Source organism: Carassius auratus, unplaced genomic scaffold, assembly GCF_003368295.1.
Source record: "Carassius auratus strain Wakin unplaced genomic scaffold, ASM336829v1 scaf_tig00216099, whole genome shotgun sequence".
NCBI lineage: Eukaryota > Metazoa > Chordata > Actinopteri > Cypriniformes > Cyprinidae > Carassius > Carassius auratus.
This window is the reverse complement of record NW_020528408.1, coordinates 1-20,439: the sequence shown is the minus strand read 5'-3', so window position 1 is coordinate 20,439 and position 20,439 is coordinate 1. Positions and strand designations below refer to the sequence as shown.

The 20,439-nt window shown below is 37.0% G+C and overlaps 1 pseudogene; it reads left to right on the top strand.

Annotated features, from left to right (window-relative positions):
* Nucleotides 1-242: 242 nt before the first annotated feature.
* Nucleotides 243-20,206, top strand: LOC113097053 (GTPase-activating protein and VPS9 domain-containing protein 1-like; annotated as a pseudogene).
* The last annotated feature ends 233 nt before the right edge of the window (nucleotides 20,207-20,439 follow it).

Here is a 20,439-nt window from a genome sequence, read left to right as displayed (position 1 = left end):
AAGAAAACGGTGATATTAAATACAGAAAGCAAATCTCATATACAAAACAAAAACACATTCAAAAATTCCACACACTGCAGGCCTGCTAATGTTCTTTTCTCCTACATATGTTTGTATACTTTTTTGCATTCATTTTTGTTACGAATTGTAAAAGTTTGTACAAATGTTTGTACATATTCTGGAAATAGAAAAAAAGTCCGCGCAGGCTTGGATTGCGCATGCGCGTGGCGCCCGTCCCCGTTTGATGACAGCTGTGCGCTGTGGCTGTTGCTAAAGGGAGGAGAAAATCTTACGACAGAGGGCTTTTTATCTCTTTCATTCGCAGCTAGGACCTTGACGGACTGAAACGAGAACTAAACTGTAAAACCCACCCATACCAGTCGCGACTGAATTCAGTACTTCACACCCAGCCGTCAAATTATTCGGTAAGTCTGTTGTACGCTGGCTCGAGCTGCTTGACACTTTAGCGAACTGAGCGTTAGCTGATTGTTGGCCTGCTTGTCTCGGGTCATGTTGTCACCTTTTGTTTTAAAGCCCGTTTTTTGCCAAATTAAGCTTTTAAGAACACATCTGGGTTTCTATGCATATTGTTACCTGAATGAAGATTTCAGTACGCTACAAAGGGGGGTATTTAATTTATTCTTGCGCTATAAAACACGACGATTCTTCGTTGACACACCGACTCTTGCAGCTTTTGTTGTTGTCTTGCACTTCTCATTGACAGTCATGCTCCTGTTATAAATTTTCGGTAAATATGTGCTATAACCATCCCTAAAGGTAGGTTTAGTTAGCACATTTTCAGAAAATTTTTGGTGTGTAAAACGTTAAAATGAAATGGGGAAAAAAATAAGCCAAAATAGTCATATAAAATCCATAATTTAGGAACGTATGATTAAATAAATATAAAATTGATAGGAAATGTAAATACAGGAGTGTCGATGTGATTCAACTGAAGATCGTTACAGTCACGTTGATATTCAGACCAACAGCACAATTGTGAATTTGGGATTGCTTTTATACAACAGTTTATTAAAACTGCAAAATTTTTATATTTCTTAAAGTTGTTATGAAATGTATTGTACAGCATGAAATGTGTATCTCTTTTGTTATAGATGATTTTATCGTGAACAATTCACCTGTGCTTATGTTTCATTTTTGTTTTCATTAAAATGTCATAACTCAGTCTTCTTGTGAAAACGTCAAACTGATCTCTTGCAGATCTTCTCCACTCATATAGTCCACTTAAACCCTGCCCTTCAGTAATCAACTGCAACATCGCATTAACAATTAATGGATAGGACCAAGCCCCGTCCGATTTTAATTTGTTTGATAATCGTGTTCACTTGGAGTACCTCACAACAGAGAAGAAAATAATTGCTGCTACTTCTTTTTCATTGTGACTTTAACCACTTATGAAAATGATCCCCAAATAAGCCAAAGCATTAAGCTTTGCTTGTCACCATGTTACACTCATGGGAAAGTCCCATTGGTGTTAGACTGAATCAGCACTGGGATGCACTGGATGACATAATTAAGAGCAAATACAAAATAAATTTGGGAAACTGTGATCCATTCTCTTGCTCAGTCTCAGAAAAGACAGTCTTGTTTCTCTTAGCAGTTTGCCAAATCCTACAGCTGTGTGGCTGGACTGCTTTTCTGATTTGGTTCATCCATCAACTGTTCGGCCGTCCTCATGTAGCCTCATGTTGTGGGTATGAAGCTCCTCCCATGGCATCTCCTCAACACATGCCAAAGTTGTGACATAAGATCAGCGGTGCTAAGAAGTGTAACATATTGGAGTTTATTTGATGCAGTAGCTATTCTAGTGGTGCTCTGCTCATATCTCTACACCTTCTTTGCCTTTTTGTATAGTGATAGCTCAAAAAGGAAGTCTCATGATGCCAGTTTACTCCTAACTTTACTCCTGCCAAATGTCCTGGTTTTGTTGGAGTGTTATGTACTGATAAACCATTTCAGCTTTAATAGGTGTTCTGCATTTTTTAACAGACTGCAGTTTTGTGTCATGTGACTGAAGCAGTGTACAAGCTGTTTCTGGGACGTTCTGTAAGGTGATGCTGAGGTCAAGCAGGATGTGTTTTTCTAGCAGGGTCAGGAGTTAGGAAGTGTGAATCTCCTGATAGTATGTGTGTGTGATAATGTGCATGACAGAGGGTGCATTGACACATAAAGTAATGTCATAGGGGCTCTTAATATATTTTTCTCTTGGCGCTCTGCTGTTGGTACTTAACAAAACTGAGAAAATGGGCAATTCTTGAACCTCATGTGCTTGTAGACATACTAGAATGTGCTTCATCTTTCTCTGATATTCCTCAGACTGAAACACAGAGACAAAATATATTTTATGTTTCACAGACTAAAGTTTTGAATGACATTAGGTTAAACACATTTTTGGGTGAACTGTGCCTTTGTTATGCCCTGAACACACACACACAGGCATAGTTAAAACATTTCTTAGGTTAGATCTGTGCCATTATATATTGGATTCCATTTAAATTAATGCTAAACTAAACTAGTGTTGAATTAAAATAGCCCTCAATTAAATACCCAGTATGGGCCAACTAAATATCTGATATTGTTAATTAATTTAAATCTCTAATATTGGGCAATAACAGTTGTGGTCATGTTATTCGTATGTCTGTTATTTACAGATTTTTTTTTTTATAATTAAGCAAAATAGTGAAAGAGGCTCAATGTATGGCCACTTCAAAAAAATATCGAAACATAGTCTTAGGTGAGAGAAATGTTTGTTTGTTTAATTGAGGAATCATTTTGTTAGCCTTTCTTTACATAATTGGCCACTTTTTCAGATCTGTCAACAACTTCCCTATCTAAAACTTGAGAGGTGTGATGATGGTTTCTGGGAGCAGCGTACAATTGTAATTCACAGGAGTCTTATGTCATCTGTGTGTTGACTCTAGTCATATTATATATATATATATTTTTTTTTTGAAAGTTTTGATTCCTCATTTGGTTATTCGCAGTTATGCTATTCCATCAGCAGTACATTTTTCTAGGCATAATATCGCCTCCATGTCTTGGCACAGCTGTTTCTTAGACCCATTATATTTGGTGACTGTGTGAAATCTCAAAGATGACTGATGCTAAACTGTGCATGTGGTTGTTATTTTATCTCATAACAACCTCAGAATTTTAATCTCTGAATTTTTGCCAGGGTCCTCAAACTTGCTTGGTGCACTATTTCTGTAAACCACAGTGATATTGTTTTGCGTTGTCTAAAGAGAGCAGAAAGCCTCCTGGTTTGGAGACATTTCCGTGCAGTACTCCCACACCCTCCTGTATGCTTGGCTGGTGTAATGAAATAGATTTCTCAGAAAGACTTATTGCTTGGTTGTGGGATTTTCAGTGGTCAGTTAGACACCAGTAGAAGCAGAAAAATGCAGATCTGAACACACTGAAAGGGCTTTCAGTATGGCCAAGTTGTTATTAGAAATGTGTTTGGGATGCCTAGTCATAGAGAAAGCATCCCATTCCTTGTCACATCCCTATTCACATTAGCTGCCCTCATTCCTCACATGTTATCTTGCTGTATTCATAATGGCCAGGAAACATTTATTTTCCACTCTGATTTCTCATCTGCTCAGTCACTAGTACATCCACAATGCTGTCCAGTGCCGAGTCAGATGGCATTCACTGCTGAATGGAGTGTGTGGGTAGTTTCTCATGAGCGGTCCGGTCTGCATTGCAAACATGTAAAAGTGCCTGATGTTGCATTCTATCTGTGATTCATATCCCACACGGCTCCACACTGCTGTGTTTTAAGGGCACTGAGAGCACCGCCTCAACCAGATACAAAGAGGAAGAAGAAATGAAAAAGGGATCCTTGTTAAGGCACCTAGCTAACCTGAGAGTTACACGCAACTCACACAGAGTGTTTCCGGTCGGTCTGTCTTAAACCGAAAAGCTTAGACTGTTAATCTTGTCAGCAAATACATAAAACATAAATAATTTAAAAGTTTGGGGTCAGTAAAATGTTGTTTTTCAGCGAATACGCATTGTTGATCAAACTTGTTGGAAGGCATCAGAATGATACAAATTATTCTGTTCAATTATTTCTGTTCATCAAAAATCTTTAAAATCGCAGTTTCCACAAAAATATTAAAGTATTTATATTGAACACTGCATACAAGAGTAATTTTAATTTCATGTTCACTTAAACATCACAATTTGATTTCAATACTGTTAATTATAAATGTTTCTTGAGCCGCAAATCGACATATTAGAATGATTTCCGAAGGATCCTGTGACATTGAAGACTGGAGTGATGGCTGCGGAAAATTCAGTTTTGCCACCACAGGAGTAAAATACATTCAATATTTTATAATAGAAAACGGTCATTTTCAATGGCAATAATATTTCACAATATTATTATTTTGTCTGTTTGTTTAATCAAATAATGCACAAGACAAAAGATTGTACAGTTCTGAGAAAGGTTGATGCTGTTAAACAAGTCTAATGCAGTTTTAATCTCAACTGTACTCTTGTGTGAGCAGAAATCTGTGGGTGCACTTGAGTGGTGTCGGCTTGTTTAGTGCAGGCATGTTCAATCGTTTCAATCAGAAGAAACTCGGGTAGCCTATGGGAGGCGAATAACAAGGAAACAGTCACTGTGACAGAATTGCACTGTACTTGAATATGACACAGCAGTACTGAATCTTATGTATCATATCAGCAGCTACCAAAAAGAAAGTGTTAGTAGTTGTGCTTGGCCTCTAACAAATGTTATCTACACATCCCTACTTTAAACCCCTGGGCTATGTGCTTGATGACATTTAAATTTTTGATAAGAATACTCTAAGCACACATTCATCTCTCTCTCTCTCTCCATTCCTCCTCCGAGTGCGTCTGCTCTACCTGCTCAAATGCTGTCAGATCTAATCCAAACACTGCTCTTCAGAATAGAGGAACCGAAAAAAAGGACCTTCCTCCTGTTCCCAGTGCTTTTGGAAAGTGTGCCTTTCTCTGTGTTGCTAAAAACAGCATCGGCTTCAGTCCAAAACCTGAAAAAACTGAAAGTAGACAGATCTCTTGGTTTTAGTTGCTTGTGTTTATCACTGGTGTGCTGATATTGACAGCAGTGTGTTTTTTTTTTTTTCTCACTGGAGAACCATCCCTGGGATGTTTTAGAGTAAAAAACAACACTACTGCTTAATAACTCAAAACTGTGTCTTTGTGTATAAGATGTAAAGCGTTTACATTAAAAAAAAAAATAGATGCATTTATGTTCTTCTGATCTTTTTGATCCTCAGAATGGGACATCTGTGTCTAGAAAATGTTCTCAACTCCTTTAACTTCCCATATCAGAAATTTGGCATTGGAAGCAGTATGTTAGTTAAAAATGTCCATTTTTATTTCTCTGTGCTCCTGTTATTATATTGAGTCCAGTTTGTACTTTGGCTGAAATATTATTATTATTATATATATTTTTTTCCCCCTTTTATTAAGTTTATTTATTTGTGGACATGTAAACATGTCATATCAATACAATAAGTACCACTTTTATTACAGTACCATTCAAGAGTTTGAGGTGGAGTTATTTTATTTTTTAAAGACGTCTCTTATGTTGGTCAAGGCTGCATTTATTTGATGAAAAAACAGTAGAAAACCGTAGTATTGCAAAATATGATTACACTTTAAAATAACTGTTTTCTTAATTAATATATTACCATTAAAAAGATAGTTATAAAGGACAAAATTCATTTAAAATAAAAATGTTTTGCAAATGGTCTGATTATCTGTATATGTGTAATGAAAAAAAAATCTTACTAGCCTCAAAACTTCATAGTGTACATAAACATGAGACCATATGACAAACTAAGCAAAACTTAGATATAGAAAAGTAGGCCTATTTGATATGTGCTCATCTCTGCACTATTTATAAGCTTTCTGACACAAAGCATGAAAGCCATTACATCTACCTTAAACTTCTTAGAATAGAAGAAGTAGGTATTTGAATGGGTGGCCATTTCCTCTGCCCCCAAGGCTAAATCTTCACATACCACTGCATTCAACCACAAAGCACAGCGAGTACAGTGATGTGCTGTATTTGGCAGGATGACAAGAGTTTGAGCTGATTCAGGAGTGAGCGGTACAAGAGGCCTCTGCAGATGTACTCATATTCTGCTCTGTGTTTGTGGGCTGCATTTACGGATGTGAAGGGGCCTGGGCTCCATCAAGGGCGTCTCTGGGCTGCTCTTCGTCCCACATTCTCCTGTCTAACTGTGCTTTACAAAGACCTCTTTGTGCCTGAGGACTGGTCCAAGAAATTATTCAGATTTTTTGCATTTTGTCTAGTTTGTGTGTGTACGTTAATACTTGTGTGTGTGTGAGTGTGTGTGTGTGTGTACGTGCATGTGTGAGATTAAATGGGTGTTGTGTGGGTGTTTTCGGTTTGTCTATATCCCTCCATTATGTGAGAAAGCAAAGGCGACTAATGTGATTTGCATATTATTTTTTGGCCATTCATGAAGCATGAAGTGTCTGTCAGGTCGCAGTAGCATGCTTTGTAATTGAGTTGTCGCTGCAATATGCACACTTTGCCCTTACAGAGTTTCTCAACCAAGCTGATAAATTTTGTTTTTCACACTCTGAAGTTTAGATTTTCTTCTAATATTTGTATTTTAACGAATAAATGTAATAATAATAACACTGTTACATATGTGTAATAATACACATTTAATTGTCACATAGTTTGGAACATTGCACTATGATTAGTCATTCACTGTATTATTTTGGGATTATTCACATTATATTGACTGTATAGATCACTTGCATGTTATGGAGTTTATATTTGAGTAACATCAGCATTAGAAATTTAGTTTGATCTGCGCAGAGTCCTAAAATACATTGTCGACCACCAAGAGCCAAAAATTGCACACTCCATCTCTTTTAATTTCTAAGAAGCACTTGACTGTTGAAGGATTCTTTCTAAAAGAGTTTATGTGGTCCTTGCTTTGTCATTGCTAATACGTTTTTTTTTTTTTTTTTTTTTTTTGTGTGTGTGTGTATTTAGCAAAGTTTTACTGCTGTATAATCCTGAATAATCACTGGTGCTTTTGTTTACCTGTAGTGTAAAATGATTTTGGCATAGTTTGTTCATGACATCTGTTCTGCGCACCGTGCAAATAAAGGGAAACTATGCATTTCATGCCTTGCTTCTTTTTATGGCAGATTCACGAGGTTAAATTAAATGCATCAAAGCTAAATGCATAGTTGCCATCACTGTGAGCTGACTGTGGGTAAAAAGGTGAAGTAATTAAAAAATGCTTTACTTCAGCATGCCCTTTTGGACCTTATAAAATTCAAGCAATTTTCTTACACTGTATGTCTGTGTTTATACTCTGGTAAGTTCCCTGTATGAAAATTGCTATTTTCTCTCCCGTCTCAGAGGACATAGAGCTGTCTTCTTGTTTAGGTGTGAATATTTGTCTTACACCGATGGATTTGCACTATTCAGCAGCTCTGTTTATTGATGCGATGTAAATTTAAGGTATGCTGTCCAGCTGTTATAATGAGGGTTTACTACTGAATCCCTGTTGTGAAATCTCATACCACACTAATGACACTACACTTCAGAAGGAACCAAACTTGCTGCTAGATGAATACTTCTGCTTACTTCCCAGAAGTATTTTTATCTCTTATTTCCATGCTGACGTACTGGGATGACTGGTGTGACATGATGTCCAAACTGTGTTTATGCAAAATTATAAATGGAGTCTGTAAGTACAAGAAACTTGTGAACAATTGAGACAGCAGGGAACAATCAGCCTGAGAAATTAGCCAAAAGAGCTTTATTTTTGGTCTGTCATAATTTTGTATAGGAATTTGAAATTGGCATGCATAGTGTTGTCAAAAGACCCGGTACTTTGGTACCAAGTTGGTACTAAAAATTTTAAATGTGACGGTACCAGGTTTCTTTAAGTACTGGTAGTACCGAGGTCTGAATCGACACGCTATATGTAAACTATTCTTTGTTGTCTTCTCTTGTCAAAATAATGGAGTTCATTTAGAATTATTCATATTTATTTTCGAACAAGCAGAAGACATACCGGTTTTTCCGGTAGTGGGCGGAGCTAATGCGCAAATGGCAATTTCATTGGCTGGCGCTGATCTGGTACCGTCCCTGTGTTGATTTCAGCAAATCAGTTTGACCGAACGCATACATTGTGATTAATATTCATGAACCCAGCACCTCATCAATTCATAGTGCATTGTATATACATTAGTATGATAGTAGAATTATTAGTATTATTATTTTTTAATAATAATTAATGATCTATTACTTTTTTTTTTTCACAGAAACCCTCAATGACCAAACATATCTTAAGCATCACCACCAGTCTTAAGTTCAGTTAAAATGACAAATATGCATTCATTAGGCCTAAAAGTTAATTTTTACATGAAGACGTGAAATATTTGCTAGAAATATTACTATTATTTAGTACAATGTATGTGATACTGCTACTACTGTTGAAAAAATTTATAAAACTTTATTTTTAAAAAAAAATAAATCACAATATTTCTTCCATGTTTTAATTTGAATAGCAAATCCCCTTTATTTACCAAAAATAAAATGTTTAATTTCATAAATTAAAAGACAAATTAAATTTGGGTGAAACTTGTTTACTGTTTTTCATAATTATATAACTTGTAGAAAAACTTTAAACACAATTGTAAATAAGTATAAAGAATGGATCACAGATCTTCATGCAAACTATTAGTTTACAAAAACCTTTAGACTCTTTAACAGGTACGAAAAATTAAACACGTCACGCAACTTAGGAACTTAATACACTACGACGACATATTTAACGGACTGTCTTTGAAAACACTGATATTCAGGTCACTGCAAAATCTCTAGTTGCTTTATTCTAGTTAAAAGGTTCATATGATGTTGCTAAAAATAACATTGTGTTGTGTATTTGGTGTAATGCAATGTGTTTATGCGTTTAAAGTAAAAAACAAAAACAAAAAACACATTTTCCACATAATGTACATTATTGTTGTTCCTCTATACCCCGCCTTTCTGAAACGAGTCGATTTTGCAAAGCTCATCAGTCTGAAAAGCGAGTTGTGCTCTGATTGACCAGCTATCCAGTGCGTTGTGATTGGCTGAATACCTCCAAGTCTGTGATGGAAATGTTACGCCCCTTAACATACTGTGATGCCATGTCCCGGCACATCCAGACAAAACCAATAAAACCAATTACAAACTATGCATTTGTTGCATCCAGTTGGGACATATTACTTATTATGATGACTTGCACTGTCTTTTTATGCGTTGCGTGTCGTGCTGTGTAAATATAAAACAATGTCTGCATTTGTGATGGAAGAAATGACAAATAACAAACGCTACTCTACAATGCTCAAAACTCGCATTTGAATCATCAGTGGCAAAATCGTTAAATATAAAACCGATGTGTTCAACATGATAGACAGACATGTGGGGGTGTGTTAGAACGAGTCATTTTAGGTAAGAGTGGTTGACGCTTAACTTTTTTAAAGAATATCTCTTCGGATTTGAGACTTTAGTCTAAGCAAATTTACAAATCTTCTTTATGCACCAAGAGCTTGTAACACAGAGAAAGGAAAACTTTAATTGCATCATATGATCCCTTTAACTTAATTTGATCTTGAATCTTCAACCGTAAAAGCACATTCATTTGACTAGAATAACTGTAATAGACAGACTCTACTTCCATCACTCAGCCTGTTTCTTAAAAAATGAATAAAATAATGATTAAAGTCTCTGATCCAAATGACATTTTATTGTCTTTTGATCAGTTTTCACTGAACCCTCTTGAAAACATCTGTTTATTTATGCAGTTTTTGTATATATGCTAAAACTATTATTTTTAATTGCCTGGTGATTGTGATGTCTTCTGTAGCCTGGGACATACATAATACTGCTCAGGTCTTGTTGTCTCTAATCCTCCCAGTTCTTTTACTGAATTTACATTAGTATTTACATCATGCTCTACTGACTTAATGCTGTTGTAAATATTCCTGCAGTACCGCTGATTTGCTTGTCCTTCTGTCTACCTTCAGCGCCGTGGCTGAGCTGAACGATGGTGAAGCCAGACATTCACACTCTGGCCCACCACCTGAAGCAGGAACGGCTGTACGTGGCGTCAGAGAAGCAGCTCATACAGCGGCTTAACAACGAGGTGCTCAAGACAGCAGAGAGGCTCTACCGCGCAGCCTGGATCGCCAAACAGCAAAGGATCAACCTCGACCGCCTCATCCTCACCAGGTGACTGCACTCCAGACCAGTAAAACTAGCAGGCTCTCCTCCTGATTTTCTTTCATGACTCATTACCTGATCAACTGAACCGGAACAATCGCTAAAATCACATTGTGGATTATCTCAGTGGTTGAAACTAGGGAGAGAGCCAAATGCGCATTCTGGCTTGGCAAGTCCTGACATCGGATTGCCTAATAAAATAATAATAATTTCTTTCTTTGTGGTACATGAAATACAATTATAAATATAAAATCCTGGATTCCTGTTCACTTTCCATTCATGGAAGAGAGAAGTCTGTACATTCTCTAGAAGTTCTCTTTTTTGTGTTAAATGAATCCATTAAGTCATACAGGTTTGGAACATCATGCAGTTGAGTAAATTACTTCTGGGTGATTTATTGCTAAACCTCGACAAAGGTTTTCAAACTTCTTTTAACGTTTTTGATGCTAGAAACATCTTTAAACAACATCTAAGTTTGTTCAAGACAGCCACTTTGATATTCAGTTGGGATTTTATAAGCTTGTAACTGGCTGAATTGCATTTTCACATTCATTACAGTACATCTCCAGCGTGATCAGATTTAATCACATGATTCTGTGCAGTCCACTTCTCTGAATGCATTCTTTCCTTTCTAGTGCGGAGGCCTCTCCTGCGGAATGCTGTCAGCATGCCAAGGTTCTGGAGGACACACAGTTTGTGGATGGTTATAAGACACTGGGCTTTCAGGAGAGCATCTACGGGGAGTTCTTGGGCCGCTTGAGGGAGAACCCACGACTGGTGGCATCTTGTCTGGTGGCAGGAGAAAGACTCAATCATGAACACACACAGGGTGTCATCTACACGGTCTTCACCTCCCTATATGGCAACTGCATCATGCAAGATGATGAATGCTACCTGTTGCAGGTACAAAATAAATATATGCATATGCTTTTTTAAAAGTGGTTCATTAATATTTAAGAAATTTTCAATCATTTGACAATGGATTAAAAAAAAATACATGTGTAAAATAAGCATACTTATACTTTAGATTACAGTATTTTTCACAAATAAATAAATATTTAATAAAAATATAACTAAAAAGGAAGTAAGCACTGTAACCGATCTCCATATTCTGGGAATGTGTGAATTGGAAATCATATTTTTCAAATAAAGCCAGGGTAACACACATTTGACATACAGCACACAGTGAAAATGCCAAGATTATGACAGTGGGCAAATGCATATAGCACAGCATAATTTGAAATCACAAGTTTAAAGTTTAAAGCATTCAATTCACACGGTCCGACCGTCACACATAGAACACGCGGATAATCATGCTGGATAAAAATGCACACTTTACAAGATCTCAAAGCTGTATTCGACTAATTTTGCAAAGTTTGTGATATTAAATGTTCGTTTGTCATTTGAAGATTTGTTTAAATGACATAAATGCATATTTGCTTAATGCTGATGGCAAGCTACAAAGTATTAACGTTTGCCTATTATTAACGTATATTAATTAACGTACTTATATAAAGGCAAATGTTATAATACTTTTTGTATACATTAATTCCTTTGTGTAACTGTTCTATATGATTATTAGACAGACTTCTATCCATATTAGACAGATCTGTTAACCACAACAGCGAACAAGAGGGAGAGTGTGGGCACTGTGTGCTCAGATGCTGCCGATCTCAGTGCCTTCAAAATCAGTCACTGATTATAGCCAAAGAGTTATCCATTTTAACCTTTATTAGACTCTAAAAAATAACAACTTATAATTTAGCTTGAAACAATATTCACATAAACCCATTATAATAAATGCCTTATTTACCTGTGCCTTTCAGCAAGTAGGGAATATACAGAAATAGAATAAAGTTATCAGACACTAAATTCTAAATTAAATATAGATAATCCTTAAATATACAACATTTCTTTTTCTTTTTTTAATTAACAGACTTCACAGCAGCTGTATTATTAGGTGTTTTAGCTGCTATTATGTCTATTAATTTACAGTAGCATGAAACATGAGTAGTCGAGTAACTCAAGTATTTTTTAATAAAAAATTGACTAGTATAAATCAGTAGTCGTGCAACTCCTAAGGGGTAGGTAACGTCGATCCTGGAGTGCCGCTGTCCTGCAGAGTTTAGCGTCCACTCTAATCAAACACACCTTAACAAGCTAATCAAGGTCTTCATAATTACTAGGGCTACAGACAGGTGAGGTTTTTTGCTGGTTTGGAGCTAAACTTTTCAGGACATGAGCACTCCATGACCGATGTTGCCTATCCCTGGATTATTTATACCACATACCACATTGTGCCTTTCCTTGCTTTGTCCAGGTTCTACGTTACTTGGTGGAATTTGAGCTAAAGGAAAGTGACAACCCTCGTCGTCTGTTAAGGCGAGGCACGTGTGCCTTCAGCATCCTCTTCAAACTCTTCTCTGAGGGCCTATATTCAGCGAAGCTTTTCCTCACTGCAACCCTCCACGAGCCCATCATGCAATTGCTGGTGGAGGACGAGGATCATCTAGAGACGGATCCAGCCAAACTGATCGAGCGCTTTACCCCGGCCCAGCAGGAGCGTCTGTTTGGGGAGAAAGGCACAGATGAGTACCGCAGGAAAGTTCAGGCTGCAGTGGAGGCCAACGAGGCCAAGCTGGTAGCCCTGGTCAATACCTTTATTGGCTACCTGAAGCAGAACACCTACTGCTTCCCACAGAGCCTGCGCTGGATTATGTCTCAGATGTATAAGACGCTGACACGGGTGGAGAGGTTAGAGGTCGGGGAGGTGAGGACGATGTGCACCGACTTGCTGCTCACCTGCTTCATCTGTCCAGCCATCGTCAACCCTGAACAGTACGGCATCATCTCAGATGCACCCATCAATGAGGTGGCACGTTTCAACCTCATGCAGGTAGGGGCTAATGCTGTTGCATCAGTATTATACAAAACAACTGTACTGTGAGGGTCTTTCCTCATCTGCTGTCAGCTAGAAATTAAAAATGCTGACAGTAGACAGTAGATTATGCACTGTTTTATTTGTACCAAAATATATAGCATTAAACATTTAAAAAATTCATCAAAACAATATATCTATTAAAATGAAACACTTACTGTAACTTGAACTAATCCTACAAGAGTTGCTTTAAGTCCCATAAACCAATTTTTTTACAGTATGGTATATAGAGGGTCATGTACAGAGCAGAGTACAGTTTTCAGTTCGTTTCAAGTTTTGATTCTGAAGTTAAACATTGGTGAATTCTATGACTTGCAGTTCAGTCAGTCAAAATTTATTTCGTTAAAATAACCAAATTATAAGAATAATTTATTCATAAATTGTCATGTGATTATTTTTGCTTTTTCAAATCACCAGCATGGCTGACACTACAGAAAGACATCTAGTCCTATAAGTCAATAAAACCCTTTTCCTGACACAAATATTTTTTGTGGTTAATGTCTGGCTGTGATATTAATATGTTCTAAAAAATAACACCTAATTTGATGTTTTAGGTGGGGCAGTTGTTGCAGCAGTTAGCTATGTCTGATGCAGATGATGGTGATCCTCGACGTAAAAGCAGCTTATCCAAGTTTGATAAGGTAAGAAACAAACCCAGATTTCTGAAGCTCCTTTTTTTTTTTGTCTTTTTCATCTTGTTACTATATGAAGATTAACATAGACTGTTTGTGTATTGCATACTGGCCAGTTTAAAATGTAATATGATAACAATAGCAACATTTCAGTAGTGGAAACCAACCGACACCAGTGAAATTTCATGATTCTTAATACAATCTGACCATAAAATTTTATATGCTATTAAACAAACTCCTTTCTTTTAAAAGTTAAATCATCAGTTAAAAGTCATCTGGGTATTCCATATATACAGAACTGCACAAAGTATTACGCAAATAGTGTTATTAGTGCGTTGGTAGTACGCTATTCCAATCATAACCAGGAAATTGTAAATGGTTCATTAACATGTCCCATCACTCTTTTTGAGGATTGACTCATTGCACATCTTTTTTTAGACATGTGTTGCTGCCTTTTTGGATGTCGTCATCGGTGGAAGAGCTGTCGAGACTCCACCTATGTCATCAATGAATTTACTGGAGGGCCTCGCACGGACGGTGGTTTACATGACTCATAATCAGCTTTTAGCTTTGGTAAGTAATGCAGTGAAGAAAGAGATGTGTGGAAAGAAGTTAAAAGGAATAGTTCACCCAAAAATTTAAATTGTCATTAATTACTCACGCTTGTGTCATCCCAAACCAGCCAGACCTTCGTTCATTTTTTTTAAATTAAGGTATATTGATGGAATCTGAGAGCTCTCTGACCCTACCATAGACAGCGAGGATATTACCACGATCAATGCACAGATATGTAACAAGGACATTGATCATGGTAATATCATTGCTGTCTATGGTAGGGTCAGAGAGCTCTCCGATTCCATCAAAAATCTCTTCATTTGTCTTCTGAAGAAGAAGAACAGGTTTTATGAGGGTGAGTAATTAAAGACAGAATTTTCGTTTTTGGGTGAACTTAACTTACCTTTTAACTTCATCTGAGTTTTATGATTACATCATCAGAAGTACAAAAGAGCTTAATTGGTTGTTCACATGATCACAGTGAAATCACATCCCTATAAAATATTGGTCTGAAGTTTCGTAATAGGTTGCACTATGACTTATATAAATTCTTTTGCAGTTTCAAATCCTTTTCCTGCCTGAAATGTTAAGGCTTCATGAAAATGTTTATAATATGATTTTTCTGAGCAGTTTAGCAGACAGTTGGATGTCCTAAACATTGTCATATTCAAACTAGTCCACTTTCAGTAAACTAAGATGGTCCATTTAAATTGTAATTTACTACAATTCTAGAAAATATAATGTGATACTAAAATGAATGTGTTTAATCACCTGCATGTAATTCAGCACACTAGGCCTGTGACAGGCTTATGCTAATTATATGATGATAAAGCAAAACTTCTAAAGACACTTTTTGTGATGCCAAATCAAAGGCATTGGAATTATTGTAGCAGGATTTAATTTTCTTCATTTGAGAGCTTTTATTTAGTATTGATGTGCAATAATTTGCACTTCATTTAATTAATCAGTGTCATGTAATTCATTTAACTTGAATAATCACTTTTTATTAGCCCTAATCCAAACACATCTCAGCGCTTTTACAGTACTTAGCTGTTACACAAGATTCAGATCAATGAAAAATGACTCTTCTACCTCACCCTCTTTCAAACCTCCGCAGAACATGTCCAAACCCGTCCCATGAATATAGCAGTAACCGTCATACTGCATACCTTTACAGTCCTAATGCTTTAACTCTTCCTGTCCAACACTACCAAGAGCCAATAACCCTCAGTTTCCCTGTGTTTTTCTTCTCAGCAGGAGCAGCAAGATGTTCATCATCACACTGTCATTTACAGAGCCAATTAGCCCGACTCCTATGTTGTTATTGCATTAGACTCACTGTTTGAAATTCACTAATGATGATGGCTGAATAATGAGGCCCACCTGCTTTAATTACCAGCACTGATTGAGAATGAGTTAAAAAATTACCTAAGAAAGCTCGTTGTACATCTTTGCAGGCCTTATTTCACTGGATATGAACTTTAAGTGATTGCTTGATGGCATGTTTGTGGCAAAGAAAAAATAAATGTCTTTATCCTCATTTGTGTGTTCAGATGGACTTTGTGCGTAGTGTCACTGCAGGAGATCAGCTCAGAGAAGAAGACCACCTGGCTCTGGAAACCCTACTAGTCAATGTACCTCAGTCCCGCACGACAAAGAGCAACAGCCTGGAGCTCACGCCCTCTAACACGCCCCAGCTCTCTCCAGTGACCACACCCGCCAACAAGAAGAACAGACTCCCTATTGGTATTCTATTCTACGTTAACTTCACCACATGTTGATTGCTGCAGATTCTTTGGAGAGAGCGATTACAATTAGTACAGTCGAGTATAATTTGATTCAATAATAAATTACACTTTATTCTGGTTCTTTGAAATTGTTAAAAAAGGACTGGATAAATTATTTATTCCTACGGAGTAAGTCAAGAAGGGTATCTGACTTACTTTTGAACTGTAAGTATGAGTATCATTACTTTCAGTGATGTTCATATTGAAAGTGAGTTTTGTGCACTAAGGATGTGAAACTTAAATGTGATACTCCACCTCAAAATGACAATTTTGTCATTAATCACTTACCCTCATGTCGTTCCAAACCCATAAAAACTTTGTTCATCTTCGGAACACAATTTAAGATATTTTGGATGAAAACCGGGGAGGCTTGTGACTGTCCCATAGACAGCCAAGTAACTTACAAGGTCCAGAACAGTATGAAAAACATCGTCAGAATAGTCCATCTGCTATCAGTGGTTCAACCATAATGTAACGTTAATACTTTTTATACGTGAAGAAAAAACTAAAATAACAACTTTAGTAAACAACTTATCTCCTCTGTGTCTCTCCACATTGCCGTTTTGAAGAACATCCGCTGAATGTAGGCAGTGTACGCTCTTCTGTGGGGTGGTTTTCATTTTGTATTTTGGGGTTGAGTATCCCTTTAAATCCATGTTATTAGTAACTGGTTGTCTACATGATTGTGTAGTTGAGGACGCACACTCGCTATTTTTAAATAAATTATATTTTAATAATAATATTTTATTTACTGGTGACTAATTATATTATGATGGTAATAAGATAATATCACTACTAATACTTCTAATACTACAACAAATTTCAAAGATTAAATAAGATTATGAAATACTATTACTTATAATAAGATATATAAGATAATGCTACTACTATTTATTGTTATTTTGTTTTCAAATAAGAGGGTGACAATAACAACATGCATACAGTACATGCATACACAAATGCATACATACATAAATAAATAATACATATTTTTAGAATTCAACAAAAGATCTTAGCTGGCATCCCATTTATTCTTCGCAGAGACATCTTAAAATGAAGTTAGAGGAAAAAGTCCAAGATGACTGAGGTCAAAGAAATCTTGATTTAAAATCAGAAAAAAACAACAATCATTTTCTTTCAGTATTAAAGTATTTAAAAAGTTTAATCAAGGTAATTTGTTTTTTTCAATTGATGATTTTGGCCAAGATATCTGTTTTTTTTTTTTTTTTTCTTACATGGAACATAGTGCTGTAAGCTTAGCTACATGTTGACCTATATTAATATATAGCAATCAGTTATGAGCATGGGAGGTTTAAGAGTGGAGTCATAAGCATGCTGAAACAGCTAATATCTCTTCTGTACAACTCACTTAGACATGGACACTGGTTAAGTGGACTTCTATTTATTAACTACTGTCTGTTCTTACACTCATTTACTGATCTTTTACACACTGTTTATCTTATCCACCAACTCTCTGTTTTCCCCGTTCTGCCTCTTCCACATTTTTTCTTGCCTTGCTGCCAATAATCTTCAGGACAACAGTTGGCAGCCATAACGTGTTGGGAGCCCTCTGCCACTGCCCTGTCTGCTCATATACCCTTAGTAACCCATTTGGTGGGTAACCCTGACACACTGCCGTGACCGACAGTACAAATACCCCTGTCCAGCCTCTCACTGCTTCACCCATTCTTTTCCAGCGCTTGCTGTGTCTGCCGTGTGTGTCCCTGCTATGCATTTTACTTCTCACTGTTAGCACATCTGGGCTACGTTACTTGCCTCAGCAATATAAATGTAGTTGTAGTTGATCAGACAAGCAAGACTGTTTATGAGTGGCATAAATTTTGTCATAAAAGATGCCCCTGCACCTTTTCCATCATACTCCACACTAGCTGTTTTCTTCATTGATTTGTTTGCTCTTGTTTTATCCATTCCAGTTCATTTTTTACACATTATAATTCGGTTCCATCAGCCATAAAAAAGAAACAATCCAATTTGTCTTAAAGCAGTCTGGAACAAAACAAGTGTTATCTGTAAAAGCTATTTTGCCACAGTCTCTTAAAAGATTATGTCTTAATAATTATTAATAATTCCTTACATTTTATATATCGCTTTTCTAAGCCACTAGGGGGTATCTCCTCATCCACCACACTCTTGTGTTATTGTCGTGGTTTTTGAGCATTTGTGAGTGCTGGTTTCTCATGCAGGCTTCTGCTAACACGCTTCTCTAACCCTGCTCTTCCTCACCCAGCAGGCTCTCGCAGCCGAAGCCGATCAAACGTGGCTCAGGAGGGCGAGAATGAAGCCAGCTCCCAGGAGTCTCTGCAGGAGGTTAACACCTGAGGAAGTGCTTGTCATCTCGCTGGGAACCTCACTGCAGACCGTACCTGGATGATGTCTGAAAACGAGGTCAGAATCTTGTCATGCTGTGAAGGTCTAATTGTAGTAGTTGACAGGTATATTGATATTGGAAAGTGACTGCTGTGTCTGTGTGTAGGTTCTGACTCTGCATCTTGGAGACGGTGGACAAGGAGATGTCCCTGTTGATGACACCAAACTGCACGGCAAACCTGACAAAACGCTGCGCTTCTCCCTCTGCAGTGACAACCTGGAGGCATTTCTGAGGGTGTGTTTTTAACCAGACATCCAGCAGATGTCTCTCTTGTACATAAGCTGACCCATAACCACCTAGTCTTAATGTAGCCAGACCTTCAGACTGACAGTTGAAGGTTTGAAAATCCATGGCAGCTTTTATTGGATAACGCCCGGCCATGAGGCCGTTTGACCAACATGTCAAACAACCAATCACCATTTGTTTCTTCAGCGTCACGTTTCCAGGCGTGGAAATGTCGCCACAATAACAGTGTGTAAAAACTCTCAGATGTATTTTAAAGATTCTATGCTGGAAACTTTAAATATTTCACATACTTTTATATGCCCAACGTTTAGTTGATCCTGATAAGTGCTAGTCGTCACAGTAGTAATCACGACAGATTTCCTCTTTCCTGAGGGGGTTTGGGTTTTGGGAATCTTTGTTTCCAGGCGGAACATTAAAGAATGCCACACACCAGAAATTCTGTCAAATTCAACTAATCCGATGACAACTTTGACATTCCTGAAGTGTTCCCTTTTGTGTGCTATATGCATCAGACTTTCAGCCAGCGGTCTGAGTCTGAGACTTATATCCACCTGACATTTTATTTTCTATTATTACCTTGTGTAATAAATTACTTATAAATGTTATATAATATATATTTTTTTATTTAATTCAGTTTTTCATTTAATTTTTTATTTAATATAATTTTTTATTTATTTCATTTTATTTGTTAATTTTTGTTTAATTAAATAATTAATTTGATTTTGTTCTATTTTATATTTCATTTAATTTTAATTCATTAAAAAAAAAATTCTTTACATTACAGACAGAGACATTAAGCCCAGACATGGATATTAACTGTGTTTAAAAAAAAATTGTGTAAGGACTGTTGTTGCAATAAGTGTTCTTTTGAATAATACCATCAACTAAGTTAGTAGTAGCTTGTTAGTTAATATGAATAAATGTGCCTCTTTGCAGGGCCTTCTAACCGCTCCAATTCAGTTTCTTCTTTGGACCTGGAGGTGGAGTCTGTGTCAGAAGGAGGACCAGGACCGTCTGGTAGCAATGGTGCAGAGGCCTTGCAACTACTGGAACATGAACAAGGTGAATGTGTGTTTTAGAGTATTTCACCATCTCTCGCAACAAACTAAATATGATTTGTTGTGGAATTTTACAGTTAGAGTGGTTTATCTTCATTATTACTCTGGGTTGTTCTTTATGTAGCCACTACACAGGACAATTTGGACGATAAGCTGCGTAAGTTTGAGATTCGGGACATGATGGGGCTGACAGATGACAGGGACATTTCTGAGACGGTCAGTGAGACTTGGAGCACTGATGTCCTGGGCAGTGACTTTGATCCCAACATGGATGAGGACCGACTGCAGGAGATGGCTGGTACGATTACAGTTCTGCAAATACTGCAGATTGCAGTCATGGCTACAGTTACAATGCTATTCTTTTTTTGTAATGTGGTAGTTTCATACAGGTCATATCAACTTCATATAACCTTTAGCTGTTCCTCTCTTTGCAATTGAAATTTCACTTTGGGAACACATTTGATAAGTTCGAAAAATGACAGTGAGACAAGGTTCATATTGGCATAATGGTCAGCAAATCCATTACTGCCACCTTGTGGTTAGCTGAAAAGT